The sequence below is a fragment of the Adiantum capillus-veneris genome, chromosome 25, assembly GCF_014529385.1.
Source record: "Adiantum capillus-veneris isolate H3 chromosome 25, ASM1452938v2, whole genome shotgun sequence".
NCBI lineage: Eukaryota > Viridiplantae > Streptophyta > Polypodiopsida > Polypodiales > Pteridaceae > Adiantum > Adiantum capillus-veneris.
The window spans coordinates 115,704,930-115,728,396 of NC_140955.1; positions in this window are offsets into that span (position 1 = coordinate 115,704,930).

The window sequence follows — 23,467 nt, forward strand, 5'->3', positions numbered from 1 at the left end:
CATCATATAAGCCCACATAGGGTATTTGTCCCCATCCAACCTGTCCTCAGCAGCAAACATCTTGAACACATCTGTGTTATTGTTGTCAGCCATGGTACATGCTGCACCTGTTGTGAAAACTGCCCGAAAATAGGAGAAATGGAGCGGGAACAACCTGTGCTATATAGCACAAACCGTAGAAGACTATAAGGCACCTGTTATGTAGAAAACGGCACTGACAGAAATTCTGCACAAAATGACGAAATAGCCTGTGCAGTATTGCCTGTAGTGGAAACGGAGGCCGAAATGAGCCCAAATCAAAATTCTGAGCAGACCAAGCTCTTCGAGCTTACCCAAAATATTTGTCGACCTGCGAACGCTCGCCAAAGCTCACTGAAATCGGAGAAAGTGAGCAGGCGTGTGCTGGAGCAGCTGGCGACTAACCCCGGGAGGACGTGACCTGCTCTGATACCAATTGTTGGAATTAGGGTTGCAGAGAAACACACACAGCTTGGAGAAGACGAAGGAAGCTCAAGGCACACAATAGAGAGTGTATTACTTAGTGTGCTATGGAAAGATAGATAGCCCTAGAGTGATGGGCGTATATACAATGCACGGGGGAAAAAACTTCCTAAAGAGGGAAAAAATGCCCCGGCGGTCCTAGTGTGTTCACACACATCACTACCACATGTATATGGTAACAAAAACATGCACCATGTGTAAAAGAAATGTGTTGCAAAAGAAAACAGACTTTAGTTCAAACATAAAAGCATTTCGACTCTAAAGACTAAGTGTTCAATCCACCATGTAATGTGTTATGTGTGTTTCCCCCAGGCATCAACCATTTGGACTATGAAACTATTGATTGCAAACTTCAAGGTGGAGACCTCATCAGAGGTTAGCTTTGCCTTTTCAACCAGAAGAAAAATATTGTCAACAGACTACCACGCATACGAGCGCACTTAATTCCAAGGGCTACTTCGTTACCTTTATAGGTGCTACTGTCACACACATTTTTTCACAATTGAAATTCAGTGGGACTTTGAGAGTCAGAATAGTTTTAAAGAAAATTCCTCACTTTACTACCACCCATACATATTTTATTAGAGCGATCTTGTGTAATTCTAGTTGACATATTGTCCTTTGATAGCTCAATTGCACCACCATGGATACCAACACTCGAGAGAATAGCCTCAAGTTTTCTTATACACTCTTCCCTTCTTTCTGAACGCTCCATATTATTCCAAGCATAATTAATATGGAGCATTAGCAACTTGTAAAGAATTTGTAGATGGGTATGAAGTGTGCACACATACACATTTATCAGTGGAATCTATAGAATAGGGTCCCAATTTGGATCGTCCATGTCTTGATAGAGGGTACACTTTGGTCACAACTAAGGATACCTTGAAACCATTATTGTAGTGCTTTACTCACTGTTTGTATAGTGGGCACACCTTTCATAGAGTTGATTGTAACTTTGCCATCCTCTCCCTTACAACACTTTGACTTGCTGAACTTTGCCAAGGTCCGAAAAGTTTGGATGACTTCTATGAAAGTTATGCCATTTTTTTTCAATCAGCCAGGTTTTGTTACCGTTACAGTAATCTAAAATCACCTTTTTTTAGATCTACATGAAGGCAATGTCCGATACATGCATGCTATATATCAATGGATAGCATTTGAAGAGTAGATTCTAAATATCCAACCTCCGACAAGTTTGGATCTTATTTGCAAAAAATTTACCGATCCCCACTTTTTGCAAGCTATGCCACATCAACAATTCTTACAAGGCCCATTTTTTAGTCCAAACTTTTCCTAATGGATGCTCACCAAGGCCCTGTTCATCAATGTAATGCTTACCCTTTTTAGCCGTTGAACTTTGACAATCTAGAACTCATCAAGCTTCATAACAAAGATAACTTTACCACCGCACTCTTCTTGTGTCACTCCATAGAATCTGTTGATTGACTCTTAGAGCTTCAACAAGTCAACATACACATTGTTGAACTCATTGTAGCAGAAGGATTTGCTATCTTCCAAGGGCATGACATCCTCCACATATTGAAATCCACCTAAGAAGCTTGCAACATCATTATTGGTGCTTTTTTTGCAACGCTGACATTGTAAGGTGTTGGCAACAACCTAAAGAGTCCATTTGCCTTGTGTCCTAGCATGAAAATTTTGTACAAGGCTTTGTAATCCTTGAGACTTATTCTTGCATTACATCCTTTGAGGCCACACAATGTTCTTCAATTCATTGAAATGCTTCTGGCGCAAAACTTCGGTAATGCTAGCATTGGATGGATTATTCAATAGCTCCACCAACTCTTTTGGCTTGATGATAGACTGCAGTAGAGTACGTCATGCTTCTTGAGCATCAGAATTGATTCCCATCATCATTCAAGCCAAATTCCTGTAGATTGAAATAAAGTTATAGTAGTCTACAGAAAATGTAGCAAATCAAAAGCGTGCATTCTTACCCTTACCTAGTTTGATGGATACGGTTCTTTTGAGCTTCACCACCTGAAGATAGCATGGACATCGCTTGTCTCTTGCACTTATCAATATGGAAGCCAATGGAAATTTGTGTGAGATGATCAATTCGTCGATGCATATTACGTGCAGTGTATTGTAGTTGAACATAATTGACCAATTGGTGCTCTTGCTTCTTTTTTTGCTACTCTAATTTTTTATTAAGCTTCGCTATCTCATCGTTCAGCTGCCTAATCTTCTCATTGGCTTCCTCTCTGACTTGTTGAATGTCCTTCACGTACTTCTCTTGTAATGTATAACATGTAGAAAAGAGTTGCTTTCTTGCTTCCCTTTCATTGAAGAAAGCTGAGTACAATCTCCAACAATAGCGAAGCAGGGCGTCTCTTCCATCTCACACAAAACGTAGTAGCTAAGTAACATTTCGAAAGGGTAGAGATGCATTGGTTAGAGAATTGCTCAGGTAAATATGGCCATCAATCCATAAGTTGATTTCCTTGCACCCAATTCTTTGTAGCTTATCTGCAACATTGGGAATGGATGTTTCAAGTCGCACAATAGCGTACTCATGCTCCAAGTCAGCATTTAATCAATATCGTTTTGGTCTTCTTGTAGTGGAAGGGGTTTGAATGACATTTGTGTTAGCTTATCAAGAAAATTAGAGAGAGAAGGTGTAATGGTGACTGCTATAAGCCGAGGAGGTTGGCCATGGAGGGAAGAAACGAAGAGTACTCATAGATATGAGAAAAGGATTATGTTATGGAGAGAAGAAAGGGAAGTGATGTTGCTTAATCTCCGTTGAATTCAAATGGTTGATCATCATGAGTGTTTTAGAGAGAGAAATGCTGTTGCACACAGATGTAATGGAGTATCCCACTGCTCTCACGCGGAGTTGGAGTAGGAGAAGAGAGAGAGAGAGAGAGAGAGAGAGAGAGGGAGAGAGAGCAAATGTGAAACCATGGAGATCTCCACTTTTTGTCAAAAGTAGAAAGCAAAGAATGTCCCTTCAATGATTGGGAGAGGAAAGGGACGAGAGAGAGAGAGAGAGAGAGACAGAGAGAGAGATTTGGCTCACGTGTTAAACAGAGAGTTGGATCACGTATTGTTAGAGAGAGAATCCAATGAGAGAATGTGAAAAATGTACTTTTTTGGGGGGGAGGGTTGAAAAGTGCTTCCGTTAATGACCTCTAAGTGAGAGGGAGTGGTTTCAATGTAAGAGAGAGAGGACAGGGTGAAAAAATGACATTTTGAAATTCAAAAATATATATTATAAAATTCAATTTTCCTCCTCTTTTGGGTTAAAATAGTCTATTTTCAAAAACAAAATATAAAATGGTATTTTTAAAAAGACCAGCATAGACCTTTTTGCCCACTCTTATGGGCTTGGTCAAATTTGTCTTTAAGCATTTTCTTAAATTGCCAAATAAAGAGGCCCTCCTATACCCCATTCACTTCCTAATGATTCAACACCTCCTCCACTACAAATTTTCCTCAAGCCCGATGTAGATCCCATGCACTGCTTCTTGTTGAGATACCCTCCACGCTTTTATCCCTTCATGCAATAGATTCTCTACACAGGAGTTGATTCCAAGCCCCATGTTACATTTGTGTGACTTTGTGCAGGAATAGTGTATGTGTGTATATACATACACCACCACACAGACACCAAGAGCTCGATTTTAATCTCTTGCTCACAATCAACTTCTCTTATTTGATACCAAGCCTTCAATACCATGTTGCTCTACTTTCTTTCAAGCCTCGAATCTCCTAAGTTGTGCCAAGCTCACACTTGACCTACAAATCCTTGAATCTCCTCAAGATTCCATCTCCTTATTGGGAGGGCTTCATATGTTGGAGTTTTGAGCTTCACGATCCACCCAAATCTCCTTTGCTTCAACTCCTCCATGCTAGATCTACCTCCTCTGATGATCGAGCTCCATCATCACTATCGAGAAGGGGGGGGGGGGGGGGGTTGGGGGGTGGCCACCATGATAGCCGCCATGGCTCTGATACCAGTTCAAAGTACGCTCGTGTGCGGATGCATTGTACATGGTGCAGTGTGGTGTAGTGTGTGTAGGGAAGGGGAGAAGCAAGGGTGCATGGTTGTGTGAGTGGAGCAACCTCCAGAATGAGAGGAGATCCTTATTGTTTTTAGGTATAAGGAGAATAGGGAATGGATGTACAATGGACGGATGATCGGACGTAGAGGCGTAATGCCTTTACCCCAACACCTCCAACATCACAAGCAAGAATGAAAAACAATTTTGATCGTCTGAGCTACGACGTCCAAAAATTAATATAGGGGGTAAATCCCCTGCTTGTCCAAGAGACACACATAAGTCACTTGGTCATCCATTTGGAGTTAGTACTTGCATCAGACTCGGATGCATCTTTATCCTCCCAATGCCCAGTGTGTTACAAAAACTTTGATGGATGGAGTGGTTTCTACACATTGGTATATCACCAATATTACCATCTTATTTGCTTAATTAGGCTAATACAAAATAATAATTCATGTGGAAACTGTTCTAATAAAATTCCACAGGGTGTGTATTACATGTTTGTATGGCCAATGAATGCAAATTCAAGCAAGCTCGACAAAGCACCCCTAGTGCAATAAGAAATCTATTCAACTGTTGAAAAAGCACATTATGAACATCAGTTCTCACAACAATAGACATTGTAATTTTGAACATCTTATGTTGAGTCTGTGTAGTCATTGTTTTGCTCTCTCTTTGTCCATCGTCTATTCTGCTCTATCGAATAGTCTATATTTAACGTGAGGTTCTCTTCGATCTCAGCTATTGTACACTAAGATACGTCAATGTTGAACTTTCCTTCATCTTTTGCTTGACAGTCGTGCATCCAACTAGGCATTTCTTCCTCATAGCCAATACTTTTGATATGATGCAGTATCTTTTTATTGTAGAAAATGTAAACTAATTTTTCAACTCTGCGTGCTAGTAATATATTGCAAATTTTTCTATGAACATACTTGTATATACTCCAATTTCTCTCAGAGTGCAAATTTGATGCACATCGCACCAAAACTTTCATTGCAAGTAGATATAAAGTTGAGTAATGCTCACCACCATTCATCACCCACCACTTCTAGGCCATTGATTGAATGAGATCATTTGCAAAAGGTCCTTCTTTTAGTCTGAATGCACTCAACTCTATGATGCAATTAATATGATCATGAGCATTGCAATAAAACATCTTGATGACCTGATAGAAATCCTTGACTACCTTTGCATTTCACATCAAGTAAATTCCAATACTCTGGATTTTGCATGCAAGACATACGATGGAGTGGACTATAAGCACTCTTACACCTTCCATGAAAGTACTTAAACAAAACTTTTTGTTGTCTAGCAAAAAATGGTATTCCCCACTCCTTTTCTACTACAGACCCTTTTAACTTCTCAAGATTTTCTAACCATCGTTGGACTCTCCGCCAAGTTCTCCATACTTTCCCTAGGTTTGGTACTTTTTTATCAAGGTTACAAATCGTAGACATAACATGCATTATTATGTGGTATGCATCCATTACACTCCTCCACCAAGCAGGCTTGTTTATGGATTTCGCAAACTTGTAACCTTCTCTTTCACTCATTCGGAATGATCAAGCTGTCCTTCATCAAATTTTATACAACCAGAAGTGTCAATTATTGTACATTTATTATCTAGGATAAACTCCAATCTGTAAAGGTGTGTGCAAAATTGAGTATCAGCAGATAATTTCAACATAATTGACATGAAAATCCGTATATATCAAACACTCTTTTTTTATTCAAGATAAACTTCACAAGTTGGAATGCGACGTTGATTATTTTGGTAAACCATGTAGTTTCTTCACGAGTGGACCAATATTTCAGCATCGAGTTTAAATTGTGTATATTGCAACCATTGGCATAAATGTGAGGAAAGCATCTTTTTAGTATAGTACCAATACTTTTACAATTCTTTGCATTATCCATTACTACTTGAATGACATGTTCAGCACCTATTTCTTAAATCACACTGGCCAACACATCAACAATATAAGAACCAATTTAAATAGCACCAAAATTGCCAATAGCTTTTATAAAAGTCTCCTCTCTTGGATACACCAACATAACATTGATCAATGGTTTTCTTTGAGCATTAGATAAAGTATCACTAACAATTGTGCATCCTGAAAGCGATATATTGCTAAGAATGATTTTGGAAACATGCTCTTTTACTTCAACATAACATTTTCCCAAGAGATCATTCCCTATTGTGTGATTTGAAGGGGTTGAAAATCCTCGATCATACTCACCAATTTTCTTCTATGCATGTTTCCAATGATGACTCTCAACCATGACTAATACACTTTCAGTGAAAAAAATTGCTTTTGCAGGTGCAAGGTGAATCTCTTCTAACGTCTGTATTTGAAAGCTTTGGTGCAAAGATCTGTCGTATTTGCCCAAGACTATCCTCATTGTCATGCTTAGAAGAAACACTGCTAAGTATTGTATCTCCTTATGTATATTGTTATATAGTGCTCGTTGGTGTTACCATAGGATTGATATGATTGGAGTTCAACTCTGTCTACTCTCGATACCATTTGTAACAAACTTTTCTACCTAGTGTCTCTTGCCATCCTTCTTCTCTCATGCGCTTTGCAGATGTGGGTGCTTAAGGAGGATGTGTGCATGTGCAACAGCTCTTTTTTAGGCCACCCAAAAAATGCTCCCTAAAACATGGAGCCTCACTTGACTTTGTGGTCATGCATAGTTTACATTGCCACTCTAATGATATCGACCACATATGTTGTTTGCAAGCTACCACTCTTTATCGGGGTCTTTTTTTGTCTTTCGTGATTGTCTACAACTTGTGCCGATGTTTTCTTCCATTGATTGCAATTACAGTTGAAGACATAAGAACTACATACTCAATTGTAAAACCAATTTTCTAATTTTTAATTTATATTAAAAATAAGAATTTCATCACGAGAGCAATCAAATTTACACACTGTGCAATTTGCAAATAATAATTAACATTTGTAAAAATCACATTATCTTTATTTATTGATGTATATTTTATTATTTGCTTGATTTTATTCACATGCAACAAAGAATCATCAACTCACACATGGTAACGTATTATTTATTTGCTAGACACAGACAAAAGTATGTATGATTTCAATCGCATGCAGCAACATTCTTTCATAGTACATGATGCACTTTCTGTGCGACATTATGCATAAAACAAAACTATGAAATTTCAATGCAATTATATACTTAAGGACTACGTTTACCCAATTGAGGATTGGTGCCCCCTCATACATTCGATTAAATTTTCAATGCAATTACATTCTTGAGGACTACTTGTTGCCCCCTCGTACATTTGATTAATCTTCAATGCAATTACATACTTGATGACTACTTTTATCTAATTAAGGATTGTTACCTCCTCACACATTCGATTAAATATAAAAGAACTACTTTCACCCAATGAAGAATTGTAGCTCTCACATTGTGTAGTGACAAACAATATACATCAAATAAAGCCTATGATGGTGTGAAATGCAAGACTTCAAGGTCTTTATATACCCGATACACTAGTATAGTACATCTAATCCTTGACTAACGACTCATTTTTAGTATATAATCATCTTCTAAAACCAACTTCAGCCCCTTTACGGACCAGTGGCTTTGTTACAATGAGCATGATCATAAAGAGACCTAATTTGTTCAGCATAGTACCTTTGTCTTATGCCATGGTTTTTAATCTTTTATGATGTGGTTACCATATTAAGAATGAAGTTTAGCCTGGTATTAGGACCTATGACGCCTCAATAATCTTAGGTCAGTTAACAAGGAGAATTAGCTATACTTGGCACAAGGATATGCTCCCCAAGGATCTACCTAGGCAAAAGGCTAAAACTGACAGCTTTTTGTATTAGAAAAGGTAGCCCGTCAGGCTTTGTACATACCTTGGTGGGCCCACGGACTTCTTACATATCCTAGTGGGCCAGCCAGTTATGTGGAAATCTCGACAAGCTTATCGGTTGGGGCAATTTTTGCAGGTTAAGAGCAGGAAGGTCGCGCTAATATTTAACATGATTACATCTTTTGGAAAGTGATCACTTAATGTTATTAACATGTTTTTATGTTTTTACTCACGTTAATGAAATCCCTAGTTGGAGCCCTATTTTGTCCGTGGCGTATTCTTTCCACCACACTAGACCGGGATGGTTCTCAATTGCTTGAATGTGCCAAGCATCATCAAAGTACCCTTCCCTCTTAGGGTAATCCACTCTTTTATGGAAGGCCTCTTTCCCTTCATCCCCTTGAAAGAAGTGCCGATAGGCCTTTTTGAAGTCTTACATAACCCCTCCATTAGAATCTTGCATGTGCAACCAAAACTTTGAATCCAAAACAAAAGCTACACCATATAGAGGTGTATGTATATGCTTCCAAATTTTTTGAGTTGCAACTACTAGAAGTGTCTTCTCTCTTGCTCTAGATTGATTAAACTCTTTAGTTATGTTGAGTGCCTCCAACACGAGTTGATAAACCTTGCCACCACACACTTGTTGGTGTCAACAACTCCACATAGGACTTGCTGACCCTGAGAACTTTGTCTACACTATTCCAAAAAGCAAGGGAATGTACTAATGATACACATCTTTGAGCAAATGCTTGGTAGCTTAGGTACTTGGTGATCCATGCCTCCCATTGTTGATTTGGAAGTTTCTTTGTCAAATCTATGTGCATTACAATAAGATTACTCATAACATAATAGGCCATAGAATAAATTGTGGCACAAAATATAGTACGTTTTTGGGGGACTTGGGAGGGAAACAGAGCATATGAAAATTGGTGCTATCTTATAAACTTTTCCACATGATTGGTATTCACGAGCACCTTCTTTATAAGTGATATTTTTCCAGTGTCCTTCACTAGCGAGTTTAATGTGTGTGCTAGCTACAGAAAGCACCTAATTGTTGGAGGCGTTGTCCGTCCCAATAGCACTTGCGTTTTTGGGCCCACCTAGCCAATTGATGGCATTCTCATAGACCTTTGTCAAGTAGTTGGGATCCTTTTCTGTGAGAGAGGTATCAATGGTCTTGAGAAACATTGAACCCTTGGTACACAATACCATGACATCAAACAAGGGCTTTTTGGCATCTTGTCCATCGATCGAGCTCTATGATATACCCAAATGTTAGGAAAATTCCATTGTTTGGTTCAGTAAATCCTTCATGTTGATCTTACCTTTGTCTACATAAAGTATCCGCATTCTATTGTGATCTATATAGACGTAAGAACATATGGTCAAACAACTAAATAGAGCTACATTACGAATGTTTATTATTTTCTTTCTAAGGCCTAAGTTTAAATGTTGACATCTATGTATTGAATATGTATGTAAGCACTATGTAGTAGGTCATACAATTAATTTAGCAACATCTAAATACTACTTCAAAAATATAGATCGACAATGGTTTTCACCACAATCTATCAGTACAATTTTTAAAAGTAAAAAGGGATAAAATTCATTTTTATTTTTGATACTGTGTATGCTAGTGCCAAACACTAGAATTTGTACTCTTGGTACTATTGTGTATGCTAGTGCCAAACACTAGAATTTGTACTCTTGGTACTTTCAAAGCACCAAGAATTAAGACTTAATTCTCAAAAAGTCAGAAATGTGATTTTAAGTGATTTTTTTCTCCATTGGATGCTTGGGGGTAGCCTTGCACTTTGTGTACATGTGAGTTTAACTCCCAAGAAGAAACGTTGTTACCTTTTATAGTATGAAAGTATCAATCAATAGTAGATTAGTCCATTAGTGTATCAATCAATACATTAGTAAACCTATTTCTCTATTGTGTTGGAATTAGGGTTGCAAGAAAACACATACAACTTGGAGAAGACATAGGAAGCTCAAGGCACACAACAGAGAGTATATTACAATGGAAAGATAGATAGCCCTAGAGTGATGGGCGTATATACAATGCACGGGGGGGGAGGGGGGGGAGGGGAAACCTCCTCGTGAGGGAAAAAATACCCCGGCGGTCCTAAATGTGTTCACACACATCACTACCACATGTATATGGTAACAAATCCCCCTCGGAGTGATGCCATGAACGAGAGCTAGCACATAGAGTATATGGAAGTGCCATGCCCTGAGGACATGATTAGTCCACAAAGGGGAGTAAGCCCAAAGCTTTGTGGAAAGCTTCAAACTTCTCATGAGACAATGCCTTTGTGAAAAGATCTGCATGTTGGCACATAAGCCAAGCTAATCTCTCCTGATGAGACCCTCTCCCTAACATAGTGGTAATGTACCTCAATGTACTTTGAGCAAGCATGAAAAATTGGGTTTCTCGCAACTTTCAATCTGCTCTAATTGTTAGTGTAGATAGTGTTGGCAGTGTCCTGTCCAACACCCAAATCCACCATAAGGCATATGAGCCATACACACTCAACCGTAGCTGTGAAGACTTCCTTGCACTCAGCCTCACAACTAGAAGTGGCCATAGTAGGTTGCTTCTTGCTCAACCATAAGATACATGAATTGTTGAGCACAAAACAAAAACCACTTGTGGACACTCGCGTGTCAAAACAACCAGCCCAATCTGAGTCCAATCTGAGTCCGAAAAAGCATGCAAGTTTGGCGACAATGATCCCCCCTTGGGATAAAACAAGCCAAGATGTAAAATGCTATTCAAGTAGAAAAAAATCCTCTTGATATCCTACCAATGCTTAGACCTTGGGCTATGCATGAATCTGCTGACATGTGAGACTGCAAATTGAATATCCGGCCTCGTGTTGCATACATAAATAAGGCAGCCAATAGCATTTTGGTAAAGAGTGACATCGCTAGGATCACCAGCATCATGAGGACTCAATTTCAAACCTGCTTCCATGGGAATGGCAATAGGTCTGCAATCCTCAAGTGCAAACTTACATAGCAATGTCTCTATGTAACTTGTCTGACACAAGGCAATACCACCATCACACTGCTTAAACTGTATACCCAAGTAATGATGCAACAGCCTCAAATCTTTCATCTTGAAAGTAGTATTCAGATTAGCCTTAAATTTAGCAATATGTTTCTTATTGGTCCAGTGATCAGCAAATCTTCCCAATAGAGAACATTAATGAGAAGTATATCATTCTCACGCTTTACATATAATGTGCTTTCTATTGGACTGTTACAAAAGCCTCGTTTGAACAAATGAGTGTCAACCTTCTCATACCAAGCACGAGGAAATTGCTTCAACTCATGCAAAGCTTTCTTACATTTGCACACTTTATCCTCTTGTCTTTCTTGACAAAACCGCAAGGCTATGTTACATAAGCTTCCTCAAATATGTCACCACTCAAGAAATCAGTAACAATGTCTGACTAATGTACATCCAAACCAAAAGGAGGTGCCAATGCACATAGAAAACGTACAGTAGTCATACAAAAAGTGGGAGCAAAAGTCCCTTCATAATCTATGCATTTTTGCTGTGCATAACCGTTTGCAACAAGTCGAGCCTTATAGCGATCAATCTCACCATCCGGCTTGCTTTCAACTTGTAAACCCACTTCGTACCAATGGCCTTTTTGCCAAGAGGCATCATATTTTGATTTCATGGCAGCCATCCAATTTTTTTAATTTTGTGCTTCATCAAAGGATAGAGGTTCCTCAACATTACATAAGCTTGACATAACCAAAGCATAACAATCTGATGCATAAGATGCATGGCGAGAACTTGAACGAGTATGAGTAGACAAAGGTGCATCCAAGTTACTATCACGCAAAGTATGCACCATCCCTTTTGGCATACCTCTAGCCTACTCATTCTCAGCCCTTTCCTCATCAAGTACATCATGTACATCTGCATCAGTAATAGGCTGATCTGTAACAGTTTTAGAAACTCCCATAGGGTATACATTTGCCTCATTGGAATTTACATTTGAACTTCCACCACTAAAAAGAGGCAACAAAGTGTCATAAATGTCATGTGAGCTTACATTACTGTCTCTAGTACATGACAACAAGGGCTGAACAAAATCTTCCACAAACACAACATCCCGTGAAACCAGGATTGTTTGCAGATGATACAACCTGTAACCTTTTCTTTCATCACTATAACCAACAAAAATACATTCAATAGTCTTATCATCCAATTTTTTGCATTGCGTTTGTGGCACCAAAGCATATGCCAAAGAGCCAAAAACAATCATGTGCTCAATAGAAGGCTTTCTATCATGCCATGCTTTATATGGAGCATAGACTGCAAAAGGCTTTTGTAGGACACATGTTTAGTACATAAGTGGTATACATAATAGCCTCAAGCCAAAACAAATGTGGTAAAGCTTGACTTTGGACCATACATCGTGCCATTTCCGTAAGAGATCTTTTTTCCTCTCAGCAACACCATTTTGTTGAGGTGTATATGGCACTATACATTGGTGTTTTATCCAACGACTAGCCAGAAATGCATTAGATTCATGAGACATATATTCCCCCCCTTGATCTGAACGGAGGGTGCCCATAGTATATTTTGAGACATTTTTAGCCATATCCAAAAAAATTTGAAGCACATAAACACTTCGGACTTTGCTTTAAGCAGATACACCCATGCATGCCTGGAGTAATGATCAATGAAAGTCACGAAGTAAAGGTAATTTCCCAAGGATGGAGTTTGCATGGGCCCTAACTGAATCGTCCTTTGGAAACATCGAACGCTGCATCTTACCAAAAATACATCCTTCACAAACATGTTTGATGTCATAATAATCAATATCTAATTCTCCTAAATGATTTTCTCATGTTAAACCGATCATTTAATATGGGGAAGTGCCAAGGGAGAAAAAGCTAGAATATTGGTTAAGCTTGCAGACTGGCCACAATAGGGATCCAAAGGAGGGAAAATAGGGATCCAAAGGGGGGGCCATCTGCAAAAGAGCAATGTGCAACAATGGGTTTAAAAGACCCTCAGGTTCAGCCCATAAGACTTCCAAAATGCTAAGGTTCCAAAATTCAAAGGTTGTGTCCAAAGGCCAAACACTAGGGAAATTGGATGCTTAGTGTGTGTCACAAAAAGTCTTTGTCAATCCCTACATAGGAGGGGGCGAGCCTTGCAAGTAGGGGATGAGAGAGAAACACACACACACACACACACACACACACACACACACAAGCTCCCTTTACACAAAGGGAATGAGGGACACATGTCAGCTCCCTAGCCCAGATGCCCACAAGGTGTACCCAATTCCTATTGGATGGCCTTGGAGGTGGACCAATGAGCATTAGGCTAGAGTAAATCTAGTTTAATCAATTTAAAACACTTAATAAAAGAACCAATAAGAATTAAGCTCTCTAGAAGACTATTGGACAGTCTCCCAAGGGGACCAATGAGCATTCAGCAGCCCAATGGCTTGCATGATTCCTATTGGCCAGGAGGCAAAGGGGTCCAATGAGAGTTTAGTTGAATTAAATAATTACCTAAAGCTCTCACAAAAGGAGAAAGGGGGACACATGTCAGAAGGCTATCACTTATGTTGCTTAATTACCATTGGCTAAGCTTGGGGAGGTCCAATAGGATGCTAGCAAGAGCAAAAAGCAAGAGGGGTCGACCAAGAGAGAGAGGGGACTGATTTTTGGATGGCATTATCACACACACACTCGCACAATCTCATGTGTGAAGTAAAGAAGACTCTCTCTCCTTCTCAAGCTTTAATGGAAAGCTTACCACCTACTCCAAGCTTGTGAGAAGGGAGGCCTACATCAACAACTCTTGGCTTTGTGATGCAAATCCAACCAAGAGCCAAGCTTCAATGCATGCTCATCTCCTCTACCATGCTAATTACTAAGCTAAGCTATGCTAATATGAGTGATTATGTGAAGAAATGTACATCTTGCTCGTAAGAATACTCCTTCTTCCTCTCAATCTACTCTCATACCCCGCTAGCTCTCACCATCTTCGAAGGTGTGTGAGGTCTTGGGTCTGAGACCGTGAGGGAATTGATGTTGTGTTTGATAAGTGTTTTGCTTAGTGCATGAAGTTTCCATCTTCATTGCACTAGCTAGTATTGAAGGAACACAAAGGATTGTATTGTAAAATGTCTCTCTTTATGGGAGAAACCATAATACAAAGGCTTTGGAGGGGGGACCGGCTCCATGCAAATCCGGTCCTCAACTGTTGTCAATTGCTTAATTTCTCTCTCTTTTGAAGTATTGTTCATGCTATCTAACTAGGTGTTATGATTTTAGTTGCTCTCTCTCTCCACCCAAGCACTCTTGTTATTCTCATTAGGAAGCTATTCTAATGAAATGCTCACTATGTTCATGCTATTTTTCGCTCTACACAAGTTACTAGGCCATTAAATGTTACATTGGTATCAGAGCACAAGGTTTCTCTTTTCTTGCTTAAGAAGGGAGGTCCTCAAGCTATCTATAAATGGTTGGTACTATTAATTGCATGTGAGTAAGTAGAATAGGGATTTTTCAGCCTTGCAGTGCGCCTGCCTTTGTGCAGTTAACGGGGCATCACCATCGAGAGCTATGTTCTTAATAGTGGAGTCCTACGGGGCTTGCCTACATCTTAACCACTATTGAGCTATTAGAAGCTTGACAAGAGCCAGTGTTGTTTTAATGTTGAATGACCCTCTCTTCTATTCCTTGCAATTAATGGTATTCGAGCCACGGGTACAGTAACTTGAGTGCTTTTTCTAAAGGGGTAAAGAGGAGTAGCAACTAGGGCTTGAAGTGCCAAAGTACACCTAAAAATTTTACACCTAAAAGTTGTTAGAATGGCTGACAATAGTAAAGAGAGTGAATTTAATGTTGATAACTTTGATTTTGCTAATGAGCAAGCTACTAATGATGCCCCGATGCTTGTTAACTATCTTGTTTCTAGGCTTCAACAAGCCATGAGCAATCCATCCCTCCAAAGTGAAGTGCAACGGTAGCTTCGTGCTCATGGGATTCTCCAAGCTCCCCACCATGACGAGAGAACACCTAGGAAGCCTCCTTGCGAGACTTCCAAAAGAAGACTCTCTTCGATTCGGGAAGAAGAAGAGGATCCCTATGAAGGGCTCAGAAATTTTCTCCTTGATGACGCATCTCCTTCTCAAAGGAGAAATTCAAGAGCCTCCACCGAAGGAACGAAAAAGAAGTGAATCTCCCACCACCTCGGCGGAGATGGCTCCACGAAGACGGCGGGCTAAACGCTCTCCATCACCTCCAAAACGGAGAAGACCATCGCATACTTCTCCACACCATACTTCAAAGAGGGATGACAAAAGGGAAGAGAAGAAAAAGGCGAGAAAGAGGACACCCTCTTCTCCATCTTCTTCATCCTCTTCCTCTTATGAAAGTGATGGTCAAGACAATGAAGATCAAGGCAAGAAAAAGGCGAGAAAGAGGTCACCCTCGTCTCCATCTTCCTAAGATTCTTCAGAAGACCTTTGAACCATCAAAAAGAAGAGGCCAAAGGAAATCCTATGCCACGTGGAAGAGGTCATCCAAGCTCAAGAAGTTCAAAGAGGGAGGGAAGAGCATCTCTTTCCTTACCTACGATGGCACTTTTGGTGCTACGGACAAAGTCTTGGCCTTTATCCAACAATTCGATGCGGCGTTTGGAGATGAGGGCTTCACGGAGTCCTCTAAGCTACGCCATGTAGCTATGCACTTTCAAAAGTCCGCCAGACAATGGTGGTCTAGCCTACGGGCCAACGGTGAAGCTCCATGAACATGGCAAGCTTTAGGAGCTTCCATTATGAAGCAATTTTTGGCCACCGATACCAAAGACAAAGTACTCACCGAATGGCGAAGCTTGAAGCTCTCTCCCTATGAATCTATCTACAAATATGTAGACAAGTTTTGGGACCTACAACTCAAAGCCACTGTCTTCAAAAAGTTGGATTTTGGAGAGCAAAAGCAACAATTTGTGCGGGCTTAACCAAAGAAATGGCGGAGTATGTCAACTCCCAAAGGCCACCACCATATCGGTGGTAATACATCATACTATGGTGGCCTCTCGAATCAATTTCCAAATAGGGGCTAAGAGGAATTCCAAGCCCCCTGAAAACAAGGGTTCCAATGAGCCTAAGGAAAAGGACAATGTCCAAAAGTCTCCTAAGGGCAACTCCAACAAAGCTAAAGAGAAGGGAGTTTATAAAGGCAAAAATAAACTCTCTCCTGAAGAGCTTGAGCGTTATCGCAAGGATAACCATTGTTTCAAGTGCGGCAAGCAAGGGCATGCGTACCGCGCTTGTCCCCAAAAGAACACCCGCCATGATCCTCCTAGAGCTACCTTGGTCGAAATCCAAGAGGAGGAAACTCACCACAAAGGATCTCCTCTATGCCATGCTTGGGAAAAGGTAAGAGAACATGATGCTTTTATTCTCTTTGACCCCGGTTCTACTCACAATTTTATATCTATAGAGTTGGCCACCAAGCTAGGCATACAAGCCTACGAGATGGAAGATGTCCTACCCGCAGACGGTGCTTTCAAGGGGCAAGAAGCTTCAGTCACTCCCTTAATCAGGAAATTGAGGCTCCATGTCCAAAGCTATGTGGACAAAGAGAACTTCTTTATCTCTCCTCTCAAACATGAGGATGTAATCCTAGGGGCACCATGGTTTGATCGCATGGCTGCCAATGTTAAATTCCCTGAAAGGAGAATCTCCTTTAAGTTCAGGGAAAAAGATATGTATATAGATGCTAAGGAAATGGATAACACTATACCCATTGTACATACTCAAGCTTTCAACAAGTCAATAAAGAGCTCTATTTCCGTACGGGTACATGATTTTTGCTAAAGATTCTCAAAATGAACCTAATTTTTTAGCAAAAGATAATATACACAACCAAAAGGAATTAGAGTTATCCAATTTTCTCAAGGGGTTTCAAGATGTCTTTATTGACGACATCCCTTGTGAGCTAGCTCCTAAACGAGATAATGATGACCATGCAATTGAACTTCTTCCAGGAAGTTCACCGCCTAACAAACCTCCTTATAGAGTTTCTCAAGCTCAACAAGAGGAGATTATGCGGCAAGTGCATGAGTTAGTTGAGAAGGGCATGGTTAGGCCTAGCTCATCTCCATTTTGTTCTCCTATGCTACTAGTGCAAAAGAAAGACGGCACATATCGTATGTGTGTCGACTATAGAGCACTAAATAGGATCACTATCAAAAATAGATTTCCCGTTCCACGGGTAGAAGACCTATTTGATAAGCTGCAAGGGTCCACCTACTTCAGTTGGATTGACCTAAAAAGTGTCTATCATCAAATAAGGATAGTAGATCAAGACATTGTAAAGACAGCATTTCGCACTATGTTTGGTCTTTTTACGAATACATTGTCATGCCTTTTGGCTTGACCAATGTACCAGCCACATTCAAGCTTGATGGAGAAGCTATTCACACCTCACCGAACCTTTACTGGAGTGTTCTTTGATGATATCATCATCTACTCTAATTTATTAGACGAACACAAGCGACACCTCTAGGTAATATTTCAAGTTCTAAGAGAGAATAAACTTTATGTTAATCGAAAGAAAAGTGAATTTTTCTTACAAGAGGTTCAATATTTAGGTCACATTATCTCTCAAGATTGCATCCAAATGGATCCATCAAAGTTGGAGGTAATAAAAGGATGGCCTAAACCAAGGAATCTTCATGAATTAAGAAGCTTTATAGGTATGTGTGCATACTATAGACGCTTCATAGAAAAGTTCTCACTAATAGCAGGACCATTACATGACCTAACAAAGAAACATGTTAGGTATACATGGTCTGCCAAGGAGAACAATGCTTTCAAAAAGCTTAAAGAAAAGCTTATCTCTCAACCTTGCTTACACTACCGGATCTTTCAAAGCCATTTGAGGTCCATGTGACGCTTGTGGTGATTGCCTTGGAGTTGTTTTGCTTCAAGAAGGGCACGCCATAGGCTATGAAAGTCGAAGGCTCGACCCTGTTGAGCAAGCTCTAAGCATATATGAAAAAGAACTCCTTGCAGTTCTACATGCCTTCGACTCATGGAAGCATTTATTGGGGACTCCTTTCATTCTGCGAACGGATCACCAAAGTTTTAAGTACTTCATGACGCAGACTAAGCTCTCCAACAAACAAATGAGGTGGGAAAATTTCCTTTCGCAATTTCATTTTCATATTGCTCACATTGCTGGCAAGCATAATCAAGTAGCTGATGCACTCTCAAGACGGCCGAGAGTGAATGCGGTTTCCATAGCAACTCACAATGATCTATCTTCTATGATAGATGAGTATGCTATTGATCCCGATTTTAGAGATGTGATTTCAGACCTTGCACTAGGGAAGAAAGAGGAACCATTTACTTTAAAAGATGGTTATCTTCTCTATGGCAATAGACTATGCGTTACTAGCTCACTACATGAGAAAGTAATGTATGAATCTCATGCTCCTCCTTATGCGGGGCATAGAGGGATTCAGTCTACCCTAAAAGGGATTGAAACATATTTATATTGGCCTACCATGAAAGCAAACATACAAGAGTATGTTTCTAAATGTGTGGTATGCCAAAAGACAAAGTTTGATAGAGGGAAGCAACTTGGATTGCTTCAACCTTTTCCAATCCCTTATTCACCATGGAAGAGCATATCCATGGATTTTATCTTTGGATTGGCTAAGTCTATCCATGGGAATACAAGAATATGGACGATAGTAGACAGGTTCAGTAAACAAGCTCATTTTATACCTGTCAAAAAGACTATCAAAGCCCATCAAATGGCAACCCTCTTCATTTCACAAATCTTCAAGTACCATGGCTTGCCAATGTCCATAGTGTCGGATAGAGATCCTAGAACGACCAGTAATTTCTGGAAGGGTCTCTTTGAGAATTTAGGAACAAGGCTAAATTTCTCTTCGGCCTATCACCCGCAAACGGATGGCCAAAGTGAAATAGCTAACCTAACAATTCTCAATCTACTAAAATCCTATGTAACGGAAGTAGATCAAAGATTCCAATGGGAGAAGTATTTACCCTTAGTGGAGTATGTGTACAATAACACTCTACATACTTCCACGGGAAAAGCACATTTTGAGGTAATTGAGGGAAGATCAAAAAGTCCCTTTCTACTTAAGGTACACAGGAAGATCTTCGTTGCAGATGAGTATAACCGACCTACAAGAATCTTTCCAAAAGATTAAGGATGCTATCTCTATCTCACAACAAAGGCAAAAGGTTACTGCTGACAAGCACAGAAGAGCCCAAGTTTTTAAAGAAAATGATTGGGTCTTATTAAAATTTCCCAAGGCTCGATTAAGGCACACAACGGGCAAGAATCCTACGGGACACCAAAAGTACTATGCTAAGTTAGCAAAAAGGTAATATGGTCCCTTATAGATTATTAGGCCAATCAATGAGATGGCCTATCAACTCAAGTTGCCCAACCATTGGCTCGTACACAATGCTTTCCATGTGAGCCTACTAAAGCCTTACAAAGGAGAGCCACCTCAAGAACAAACTATTGAAGACCTACCGGAGATCGAGGACCAAGAAGAGGTGTTGAAGCCCGAGTCCATTCTCCGACGTGAAGACAAGGTACTAAGAGGCGGTAAGACTATCCGACGATATCTTATTAAGTTTAAAAATTATCCTTTTGAATATGCTAGATAGATGCAAAGCATAAGGAGAGCCACCTCAAGAACCAACTATTGAAGACCTACCGGAGATCGAGGACCCAGAAGAGGTGCTGAAGCCCGAGTCCGTTCTCCGACATGAAGACAAGGTACTAAGAGGCGGTAAGACTATCCGAAGATATCTTATTAAGTTTAAAAATTATCCTTTTGAATATGCTAGATGGATGCAAAGCATACAATTAAAGGATAACCTAAACTTTGTCAATGCTTATAATGCTTCCCTAGAGTAAGCAAATGTACAAATGTTAAAAATGAACAAACTTTTTGTCTTATAAGACTCTCTTTTTCTTTATTGTGCACAAAAATGAAGTAGTATGCATGCTTAGATCAAGTTTGCGGAGACGACGTCTCCCGAACACCAAGTAGAGCTTGTCACTCTACTATGGAAGATTGATAGGACTAATGTGCAGACATGCTTGCGGCAGCTTAGGCTCTCAATGCCAAATGGACTAGTCATCCATTCTGAAACGATGTCATAGGGTAACATAGGGATCCTCTACCCGCTAAGAAAAGGACTAATGAATATGCTTTATCTTCTCTACCCCATAGTCGAGGACGACTATGATTTAAAGAGAGAGATAATGTCATAATAATCAATATCTTATTCTCCTAAATGATTTTCTCATGTTAAACTGATCATTTAATATGGGGAAATGCCAGGGGGAAAAAAGCTAGAATATTGGTTAAGCTAGCAGACTAGCCACAGTAGGGATCCAAAGGAGGGAAAATAGGGTTCTAAAGGGGGGGCCATCTGCAAAAGAGCAATGTGCAACAATGGGTTTAAAAGACCCTAAGGTTCAGCCCATTAAGACTTCCAAAATGCTAAGGTTCCAAATATTCAAAGGTTGTGTCCAAAGGTCAAACACTAGGGAAATCGGATAGTGTGTGTCACAAAAAGTCTTTGTCAATCCCTACATAGGAGGGGGCGAGCCTTGCAAGTAGGGGATGAGAGAGAAACACACACACACACACACACACACACACACACACACACAAGCTCCATTTACACAAAGGGAATGAGGGACACATGTCAGCTCCCTAACCCAAATGCCCACAAGGTGTACCAAATTCCTATTGGATGGCCTTGGAGGTGGAATGAGAATTAGGCTAGAGTAAATTTAGTTTAATTAATTTAAAATCAGTTAATAAAAGAACCAATAAGAATTAAGCTCTCTAGAAGACTATTGGACAATCTCCCAAGGGGACCAATGAGCATTCAGCAGCCCAATGGCTTGCCTGATTCCTATTGGCCAAGAGGCAAAGGGGTCCAATGAGAGTTTAATTGAATTAAATAATTACTTAAAGCTCTCACAAAAGGGGAAAGGGGAACACATGTCAGAAGGCTATCACTTATGCTACTTAATTACCATTGGCTAAGCTTGGGGAGGTCCAATAGAATGCTAGCAAGAGCAAAAAGCAAGAGGGGTCGACCAAGAGAGAGAGAGAGGGCTGATTTTTGGAAGGCATTATCATACACACACTCGCACAATCTCATGTGTAAAGTAAAGAAGACTCTCTCTCCTTCTCAAGCTTTAATGGAAAGCTTACCACCTACTCCAAGCTTGTGAGAAGGGAGGCCTACATCAACAACTCCTGGCTTTGTGATGCAAATCCAACCAAGAGCCAAGCTTCAATGCATGCTCATCTCTTCTACCATGCTACTTACTAAGTTGAGCTATGCTAATATGAGTAATTATGTGAGGAAATGTACATCTTTCTTGTAAGAATACTCCTTCTTCCTCTCAATCTACCGTCATACCCCGCTAGCTCTCACCATCTTTGAAGGTGTGTGAGGTCTTGGGTCTAAGACCGTGAGGGAATTGATGTTGTATTTGATAAGTGTTTTGCTTAGTGCATGAAGTTTCCATCTTCATTGCACTAGCTAGTATTGAAGGAACACAAAGGATTGTATTGTAAAATGTCTCTCTTTATGGGAGAAACCATAATACAAAGCCTTTTGGAGGGGGGATCGGCTCTATGCAAATCCGGTCCTCAACTGTTGTCAATTGCTTAATTTCTCTCTCTTTTGAAGTATTGTTCATGCTATCTAACTAGGTGTTATGCTTTTAGTTGCTCTCTCTCTCTCTCTCTCTCTCTCTCTCTCTCTCTCTCTCTACCCAAGCACTCTTGTTATTCGCATTAGGAAGCTATTCTAATGAAATACTCACTATATTCATGCTATTTTCCGCTACACACAAGTTACTAGGCCATTAAATGTTACATTTGACAGGTGCTTCAAGAGGCGGCAAAGAAGCAACCATATCAGATTTTTGCAAACGCAACAAACTTACAAAATTCAGATGCCCAAAACGTGCATGCCAAAGTTTTGCATTTGCAACAATCGTTGAATCCACGACAACGTTTGCAAAATTCTGTCCACATTTGCCATCCAAAGTGAGCTTATATAGCCTACGCAATAAAATGCCAGATGCAACAATTTCATCAACAAAACCAAGATAATGTATTGTATATCTATCATGCCACAAATTTGACTACAAGACCAAATTTAGCAAGTGCAGATACAGACAAAAGATTCTTCTTGATCCCAGGTACATACAGTGCATCAACAAGTGTAAAAGAACTGCCAGTTGTAGCAGTTAGCACAATCTTTCGAACTCCCTTGACCGGATAAGATGCATATGAATTCCCATGAGGGACATCCTCAAGAGAGGTAAACAAGTCACGATGAGAGGTAATGTGCTTTGTAGCACCACTATCAAAGCACCACACATGAGCATCTGCACAAACTGACAAACATGCATCATGGACAAAAGGATCATAAGTGTATTTTGCACTAAAAGCCCATTCTGCATCACCATCAGCATTACAGTTTTTTTTCACAAAAGACAACAATAGCTGCATTTATAGTGGAACCAGCATCTTTCTTCTTAGTCTCTTTGCCCTTCAACTTAGGACATTGCTTGATCAAGTGATCATTAGCTTTACAATAATGGCAATGCATCTTCCTTTTGCCCTTTTCACCAAAATTCTCAAACGAATTGTTGCCAACAAAAGCATTAGGAATAGGTGATTTAGCACTCGTGGAAGAACCATGAGAAGTGGCTACATTGCTGTTACCACCTTTTCTTTGAGCAGCAATAGAGGCATGTTTAAATACACATTGTCTAGTCTATTTTTTTTCTAGAAAGTGACTCTTGCAACAACAATATGCATAATGCATCAAACTTGACAACTTCTAGATTTCCTTGGGTCATAGTTTCTAAGTATTAGCAAAATTATGATAAGAATCCTACAAAGCATCAAGAACAATCTGCACAAGGGAACAGTCAAAAATGACTTCGCCTATAGAAATAAGTTGCTCATTGATATGCTTGA